We start from the raw sequence: 9,757 nt of genomic DNA, 5'->3' as shown, positions 1-9,757 counted from the left end.
TCCACATATACATGGATTTTTTTCAGTACTGTGCTGTTTTGGGTCAGTATTTGGGAATACCGCACAAATGTGGACAGCTAGGCCATTTTATACAGGGGACTTTGAGCATCCTCAGGAATCCTGGAACCAATCCCCAGTGGATACTGAGGGACAACTAGCTTTTCGGAGAGTCAGAAGTTACATGTGGATTTTCACTGTGTGGTGGGGGGTGGACAGTGTCTCTAAACCCCACATTCTTCAATAGTCAACTGTAGTTTAATTAAAATAAATATTTATACTGTTTTATGCATATTGTATTTCCAGCCAAATAGCCTCTACTCATAATCTAATGTGGCCTAAATCACTTTAACATGCTCAGTTATGTTAAAAGACTAGAATTCACTGTTCTTAGGATGAAATAATCATTTCCAAGAGGGATTATTTGTACTATTTTATTAAAAGAATACTGTTTTATAACCTGCTTGTCAGGATATTTCTGTTTCGGCCTCTCTTCTGAAGCCCAACCAGTAATTACTCCTAAATAGTTACATCTCTTGTCAGTGATCCCATCTGGAAATGAACAAATGCTGGCTTTCTGAGTTGGTCCTATTATAACAGTGAAAAAACAAAAAGATGGGGCAAACACATATTATCTGCTACACATTGAAGATTTATGAGGGTTCTGTATACTCAGTACAATTAATAAGAGACAATTAAAAAACAAAAATGCCAGATGGCAGGAGAAAGTGCTGATCTAAATGATCATGAAAAAAGTTAGCAATCCCTGAATTTAAAAAGAAAATCCTCAGCCCTTGATGGTGTAGCTCAGTGGATTGAGCACAGGCCTGTGAAGCAAATGGTTGCAGTTTGGTTCCCAGTCAGGGCACATGCCTGGGTTGCAGGCCAGTTCCCAGTAGGGAACACGTGAGAAACAACCACCCATTGATGTTTCTCTCTCACTGTCTCCTTCCCGTCCCCTCTCTCTATAAATAAATAAAATATTTTAAAAAATGAAAATCCTCAAAGTACCATGTTACTCACCATCTGGTGGCAGCAATGTGTGTGTGTTTTAAAAATAGTTTTAGCACTTACCCTCCACTCTTTCCCTTCTACAATTTTGGCAGTCAGAAACAGGTAAATAATTCCAACTCTTTCATACATACATCAGCTTTACACTGACTGTATTCATGCATCCTAATTATTCCTTTTGTAAATTTTATTATTTTTGTTATTTTTCAAGTACAGTTGTCTCCCTTTTCCCCCATCCCCTACCCCTACCCTCAGTCCTACCCGCCCTGCATCCCCAGCTTTGTCTCTGGGTCCTGGAGGACCCTTCCCCTCTTTCCCCTGTTATCCCCTCGCCCTCCCCTCTGGCTGTCTGACTCGACACAAGACTGTGAACTCCTCAAGAGCAGGGCTGTGTCTCACATTTGTTTTCCTAGTATCTGGCTAACAAAAGGCTAAAGAAGAAGAAAAGCTAGCTGTCGGGTGCTTAAACTGAATTTGTTTCCATAAGCATCAATTTTACTTTCAAAACCTATTTTAGAAAATCATATTTGTATTTGATAGCAATGAATTTGTAGTTCATACAAAAATATATGCCTTTTCCTTTTATTGAATTAGTCATCTCTATTTTAACTCCATTTTTAAATTAGTATAATGATTCAAATAAGTCAACTGTAACCCAAGTAAACAAATACCATGAAAAGAAAATTTGTCTTAGTCAATGTGAAATCAATGAAAAGTGTAAGGTATTATATTCCATATTGGAGTAGGGGGTGAAGTGTAACTCAGCTGTCACCTAAATAAAATAAAAATTATTTTTAATATATTGACTGTTTCACAACTCAATACATGCAAGGATTTCTTCATCTTCGTTGTACCTATTCCTAAAATGATAAAGCTGAAGTAACTGCACTTCAGAAATTACACTTTTTCCTGAAAAGGTTATTAAGTAACCTTATTTTCCTCCAAAACTGTTTTGACCCCCCACTTGCCATCAGTGCTCAAGCTAGTTTTAAAGAGATATCTTTAAGAGTTTCTTTCTTAAAGCTAATGGCAATTATTTTTAAGTACTCAGACCAAATACTGTTGAAAAGTATTGCCCTGAAGCTCAATAAGCGTTTGCAGAGCTGTAATTTATGGAGCCACGTCCCCTTGCCCCCCAAGAAAAAGATAAGGAGGGAAGATTTAATGATGGAGCATCCACTGCAAGAGAAGAATGCATACTGACCTTGGAGTCATTTTTCTGTTTTACTTTTTATGATTTTGGATGATTATATAATTGTGTTAGGGGATATCTATTTCTGGAGTTAACTTTCAATATAAATAGTAAAATGCATACATGTTGTTTTATATCTTTTGCCTGAAGCCACAAAAATTTTTAATCATTATTCTGCCCCTGCAATCCCAAAATATTAAATGATATAAAGGTGTCCTGAAGGATAGCTATTTTTTTAAGAATCAAAGAAAATAAAAGACAATTATAATACATTCACTGCAACCTTTTTACTACTTGAAGACTGCACAGAAGCACTGCTATACCCCTAGGACAAAATACTGCTGGAGGAGCTGCTGGCAGAACACAGACCTGCAAAACCTTCAGTGTACTCTTCAGGAATCTCCACAGGGATAATCGTCCAAGATGCTTCTCTATGTAGCGTATCAGGCAAAAAGGAGAAAAACATGTTTATTCACCTTTAATGTGCAAAATCCTTTAGCAACATTTACATATGAAACAATTTTTTCCAAATTATTACTGCCTACATTTACATATGAAACAATTTTTTTCCAAATTATTACTGCCTAACTCAGTTACTAATTTTTATTTTTTGGTATTGGATTGAAAGCTAATTAGAAGCATAAATAGGTTATTAGGTTTCTTCCTAGTCATGAGTACTCTTCTTAAATAAATAGCATACCTTATTTTCCCTGATTTAAGCACCAATTTTCCACAGAACTTGGGTTCACTTAACAGGTGTCTTACATTTGTGAGTCCAGATATATGGACTCACCTGATACATGTAGTAAAATAAAGAGAACTCAGGCTGTAAGAAAAGCTTCACATGATATAGAAGATCCTTTGTAAGGGAAAACTGAAGAATCCAAGACCCATTTAATCCATAGTGTCTGTGTTAAAACAAGAAAAGGTCAGAAGTTGACACAGAATGTTTATGTGTTGTGTATTGAACACAATAAAAAACTGAGATAGCTTAATTACTAAAGAAACAAACCTGATTCTGGGAAAGGAGTTGAAAGGCAGAAGAGAAACCAGCCAGACTTCTGTTGATGAAAAGTCAGCTGAAAGTGAAAAAAATTATTACACATTGCATTACAATGGCACCTGCATTACACTGACCAAGGGCAAGTGCTAATTTGTTACAGACTGAGACTAGCCCCACTCAGCAAAGAAGTCAAGTGTACAGGGATGGGCAAAAGTAGGTTTACAGTTGTCAGCATGCAAAACACAGGGCTTATTCTTATAGTATTATTTATTAATATTATATTATTTGTATTACGACATTGAGGAGGAGGAAAACTGACTTAAGAATTGAGAAAGCAGGCACATAACAGAAAGTTGTTACCACAGCCTTCTCTTTCCCTATAATGTGAAGATTTTAACCTAGTTTCTGTCAGCAAATCCACTGTATATAAATGCATAAGAGTGCACTTGTTATAAAAAGTAAATCAAGGATCCCCCTGAATGAAAGCACAATTTAAGAGACTTGTATTTATATGCTCTTCCTCACTTCCTGACTCCAAGCCCAAATGCCAGGCTTTAAAGGATTGAAAAATGCAGCAAATTCCACAACTTTAAATCTGAACATCACTGATGAGTCCATAATTTCATCATCTAGGAGAAGGCCTTAAAAACTTGTAATTTACTCCAATAACAGTAGAAAGTGGTACAGAGGCAGAGATGAAGAACATACATATGGAGGGAAAAATATATTAAACCAATTTCAATGTGTGGGGCTTATTTGGATCATGAGTCAAACAAGCAAAAAATATTCAGAGTATGAAACGTGGAAATTTACTGATTAGATATTTGATGCTATTTCTATATCTTTGCTATTTTTCATAATATGCTTGTTTTAAATGGCATCTTTCCATAAGTATTCTGTTTTTGATAAGAAGATAAAACCGAATGAAGACTTGAGCAGGTTATAAAGGATGGACATGCAGAGTCTGAAAGGCAGGCTGCAGCCAGATGTCCAAGCTTTCACATTTATGAGTTACGATGAGGATGAGACTTAGGGAGATTCAGGGGAGAAGGGCTTTGCTAGACTATGATGGAGAGAAACTGGAGTTGCTAGTCGGGATGGCAGTGCAGGTCTATGAGGGCATGCTTGGCTGGGTGGGTGGTGGGGGTTTTATAGTCACAAGAGGAATAAGAAGATACTGCATGAAAATGAGATAGATTATCAAGAATACACTGGAAGTCCACCGTGCGGCTACCAAAGTAGTGGGCATTATGGAATATTCAATACGAACACAATTCCCAGAACCTAGTTTAGGAATCAGCATCAGAACAGAATCAATGGAGCAAAATATTTATAGAATGAGGACAGCTTGGTGGTAAATTTGAGAGAAAAATCCATTTCTCTCAAATCAATAGAAACTGAAGAATTATACAAATGTAACCCTAAATTGTGTAAGAGTACGAACATACCTAAAGAAATTGAAAAATAGGTAGTAACAAAGAAAGGAAACATTTCAACCGAAAGAGAGAAAGGTGGAGCTGATAAAACACAAACCAAAACAAAACTAACCTTGATGAGTCAAGATAAACACTCATCATCCCCCTAACCCCAAAGAAACAATAAATTATACACGTGGCCTTCTTCCTCAGCCCCAAATATCTAAAAAATAAGAAAAAGCGAGGGAGAAGGTGGCGCTCTCGCCTTGGTTCCTCCTCAATCCCGTTACCTGCCAAGAAGTCTGGGTGCTGAGGTTCACTCGCCGGACCTAAGCTGTCACGAGGTTTCGATGCACTAGCAGCGACCGGAACCTGCCTCCTGTTGAAGCCTGGATCTGGGTAGGGCGCGCTCGGACGGAGCGCAGGAGGTGGTGGGCAGGGGCTCTCCGGGGGTGGAGGGTGAATGACAGAGGACCCCGGACTGGCCCAGCGCAAGCGCAGGCCGCCACTGGGGCGCCCCTCCCTGCGTCACGGTCAGGTCCCCGAGCCGCTCCTAACCTCGGGACCAGGAGCAGACGGCCGCTGCGGGACCGCAGACCTGAATGACGCACAGTAGCAGCGGGTCAGGTCCTACCCTGCCACCGCCCTGTCGCAGTACCCCAGCGCTCCGCACGGACTTTGCCGCTGCGCGGCGTGGGAGCGGGTGCGCGCACTCCACTGAAGCGTTTGCGCCGCTAAGGCGCTGCTGCGAGGGGTCTCAGCCTCGGGGCGTTTGAGACTCACCCAGCCCTGGACAGAATCAACCATACTTCACCCACATCTTTATGTCTTGCCATGAGCCCCATCCCTAGGCATAGCACTTTTCCTCCTTTACCCAGTTAGTGCCTCGGATCATAATGGCCTCCGGGTCCTCCCCAGTCACTTACCCTCCTTATGGCTCCAAGGGCAGTAAATTTCACGTCTTTCCCTCTTTCCTCCCAGGGCCTCTACTCCGTTCCTAATTCAACTACCTGAGACAGGACAGCAGCTCCCACTACCTACTTCCTCCCAGCTCCCACTGAGATTCAGCAATCCCACTTCTGGATACATGTCCAAAGGAAATGCAACTAGTATGTCAAAGAGATATCTGGTTACTGCAAATCCAGGACGCAGTGAACTAAACTTAAACAAGACTGATCGTGTTCTTTTGGTGGCTTCTGATAGCCAGCAGCTTGGAGGCCATCTCCCTCTGCCTGCTCTCAAGCGTCCCTCAAGTTCTGAGCCCTGAGCTCTCCTCAGTTTCATCCCTCCTCACGTGCTCCAGGAGAATCCAACAGACTCCCTTTCTCCGGGGTATTCCTCACTCCCATAGTCTCCCTGGCTTAATTTCCTCACCTTTGAATTAAAAATTCAGCTCTGGTATCATATCCTCCAGGATGGCCATTCCAGCAGAGTTAGCTTACCCTCTTGGGGTATTCAAAGCCCCTGCATATTTCTCACCACTGAGGCAAAGATCTCCAGCTTTATAGTTAGGTACCCTCTACCCCAGCTATGTAGATGTTCCTACTCCACTCCCAGCAATTTATCACCTGTGTACTCCAACACGAGGTACAGGATTAAGCAGGTGTTACAAATTATTTAATACAAATAGCCTTTGAAGTAGCTTCTATCAGCCCCAGCATACACATGTGGTATAGGTTAAGAGAACTTAAGAAATTTGTCTAATTTCCCATGGCCAGGATGCAGGGAACTCAGGCATCATTTTTTTTTTCCCTAAAAATCACCCTGCAGATGATTCCTGAGAGCAGTCAGGGTTGAGAACTATTGCTCCGGGCTGTGAGTTCTCTTGGGACAAGGGGGCCACGTGTTTCCTCTCTAGACATAGCACAGTGGTATGTTTGTGAAATAAACTAGGTTTTATTTGATCTTCTACACCACTCAAGAAGTCAGTCCACTCAGGAGTCATAACTGCTTTTTTGGGGGGAGGGGTGTGCAAAGAGACCCAGAAGGCTAAGAGACATAACAGTTCATAAACAGCAGTGCCATGGTTGAAGACTAGAGCTATCTGACTCCTTCCATGCTCTTTTCACCACTGTGGCTTTTTCTGGGACAGCCTTCCAAATGATTTCCTTTTTTTCCTCTTGAAAAACTTTGGTGTTAAGAGATTCATTTTCACATCTGACCAGATTTAAAGTATCTATAGTGCCAGAGTACAGAGCAGAGAGGAACAGGGTTAGGTACTGCTGACAAAAGGAAAGAGGAATAGTAGCAAAGCCACTCAGCGACATCGCTATTAGATGTCTATTCTAAAAAGGAATTGCTTGCATTAAGGTAGCTGTCCTAATGCTACCTTAGCAAAGAATTTTCAAAATTGATCTGGAGTGGAGGTGGTGGAGAGGGTGAGGCAGGGACGAGAGAGATTTGTTGTTCCATTTATTTAGGCATTGACGGATTCTTCTGTGTGCCCTGACTGGGATCAAACCCACAACCTTGGCATTTTGGGATGTTTGTCTAAACAAACAACTGAGCTACCTGGCCAGGCTGAAGGATTTTTAAGTAACAGAGTAACATGATCAGAATTGGATTTACTGAACGCACACACTCAGGGATGGGTTCTCAAGGGGTGTAAGCAAACACAGGAAATGATATCCATTAGCAGGGTTATTAATAACAGTGAAAGGATGGAAACAACCACAGTGTCTACTAGAAACAGAATTGTTAGACTGTGATATGTTCACAACATTATACAGCAAATTACACAGTAAATATACAAAATGAATTATATCTTATGTAAAAACATGACTAAGTCTTGGAAATATAAAATTACTGTTGTATAAAGAAACGGAGATGCCCTCCCCCCAAATTTAGAAAATATCAGATAGCAATTAGGCCCCATTTTGTTAAAGAAAAATGTGAGATCCATATTTACACTTGCACACAATATATGCAACTTATTTCACAAAAACTTGAGTGTTTATAATTCACAAGGCATCTAAAAGCACCTGTGTACATGTAATAGGAGCACATTATACAAGTCGTATAAAATGGACTGAATGCATAAGTGACGGCACAAATGTTATCACTGAAATTAGGAGGACATAATTTCACTTTTTAAAAGTAGAGTTTAGCAATACAGAGGTTTCTTAAAAATGAAAAATGGAACTATCATATAATTCAGCAATCTCACTACTGGGTATATATTTTCAAAGGAAATGAAATTAATACCTCAAAGAGCCGTCAGTCTGTACTGCCATGTTCACGGCAGCATTGTTCACAACAGCCAGGGCATGGAAACGACCTCACTGTCCATCTGTGGATGAATGAATTAAAAAAAGTGATACAATGGAATATTATTTAGCCATTAAAAAAAGAAGCCCTACCTTTTGTGCCAATGTGGACAAATCTGGAGGATGATTAAGTGAAATAAACCAGACAGGAAAAGAGAAATATTACATAATCTCACTTACAGATAAGTGGAATCTAATGATTAAGTTAAAGTCATGGAACCACACAGTAGAAGAGTGGTTTCCAGGTCTAATTGGGAGGAGAGTGGGGAAAAATTGGTTAAAGGGTCCAGAGGTGTCCCAACCTTTTGGCATCTCTGGGCCACACTGGAAGAAGAGTTGTCGTGGGCCACACATTAAACACACAAACACTAACGAAAACTGATGAGCAAAACAAAGGTTCTAAGTAAATTCATGATTTTGTGTTGGGCCACTTTCATAGTAATCCTGGAACTCATGCGACCCTTGGTTGGACACCCCTGTAGGATGAGTAAGTATGGCATAGTGATTATATTTAACAATATTGCATTGTGTACTTAGAATTCAGTAGGAGAGGTCTTAAGTGTTCTTACCACATCAAAAAGTAAAAAAAAGGAACTAGATGAGGTGATGGATGTATGAATTCACTTCAGATAATCATTTCACAATGTATATATCAAACCATATTATATTCCTAAGTATATACAATTTTTATCAGTTATGTTTTAATAAGTCTGGGAAAAAATAAGAGTTTAGACAAGTGATGTAAACGAACTAATTGACACATTTAAAATGAAACTCCCGTTTTTCTCTAGCAATAAGTCAGCATCAAAGTAAAAAATAAAAGGCATTTCTCAGATTTCTTAGAAAAACACAAATATTAAAATAGGGGGAAGCAAATAGGAAGTTAGCAAGTTAGCAGGTGACAGATGCACTTCTGTCTTGACACATTCTCGCTGCTTCTCGGTAACTACAAGGTGACAACATGTAGAATCTATATTTGTGATTGAAATATTACATTGGGTTGGCCAAAAAGTCCATGTGGCTTTTTCCATTAAATAAAAGGCACATTTTTTCATTTTCACCAATAACTTTATTCATTTGGGTATTTGGAGTATGTTAGCTATCTCCCACGTGGATAACATCGATTGTTCTCAATTAATGTCTTGATTTGAATGCTATCAACTTCAGCCAGTCTACCTGGGAGCATCATCTGGTGAGAAATCTCCAGTACAAAACTTCACAAACCACTCTGACACAATCAGTCACAACACCTTCCCCATACACTGTGCAAATCTTTTTGTGTTTCAGTTGCCTTTTTACTTTTCTTGTAATAATAAAGTATGATATGTATAGGGTAAACAGAGTCAGTCAGTCTGGCTTCTTTATCCAGGTGTCTGGGCAACTAAAGGAAGCAGTTTCCCATAACCTTCAGAATGGGCCTGATGAGCTGTGTTCTCATAGCCTTGAGACTGGGTCTGATAAAGGTTCCCACAGCCTTGAGTGGGCTTGCATGTGCAGAATCGAGCTATGTTATGTACCGTACTGACTTTCTGCCAGCTTTGTCTCTAGTATTGAAGAGGTAGGAGCTTTCTGCTGGGTGCCACACAAGGACTCAGGTGACATGCAGTGACACGTGCAGGAGGACATGCAGCCTGCAGTGTGCATGGATCACCCACCCCTGAATAAAGGCATGTTAGACATCCCAACAGCTCTGTGAATATTCTCCCATCTGCCTAAATTACGTGAACCTGTCTGGCTTTGAACAGTGGCAATACAATATGCCAAAAATGTTGCGTATTTTCTTCTATCTTCAATATTAAAGTGGCTATATAAACACTCACCAATTTTGATTTATTTTAAATGTATGCTGATAAGAAAGCTGTCACAATACAAT

The sequence above is a fragment of the Artibeus jamaicensis genome, unplaced genomic scaffold (genome assembly GCF_021234435.1).
Source record: "Artibeus jamaicensis isolate MK-2021 breed Jamaican fruit bat unplaced genomic scaffold, CSHL_Jam_final contig_387, whole genome shotgun sequence".
Lineage (NCBI taxonomy): Eukaryota > Metazoa > Chordata > Mammalia > Chiroptera > Phyllostomidae > Artibeus > Artibeus jamaicensis.
The sequence above is the reverse complement of the archived record's forward strand: the minus strand, read 5'-3'. Positions refer to the sequence as shown.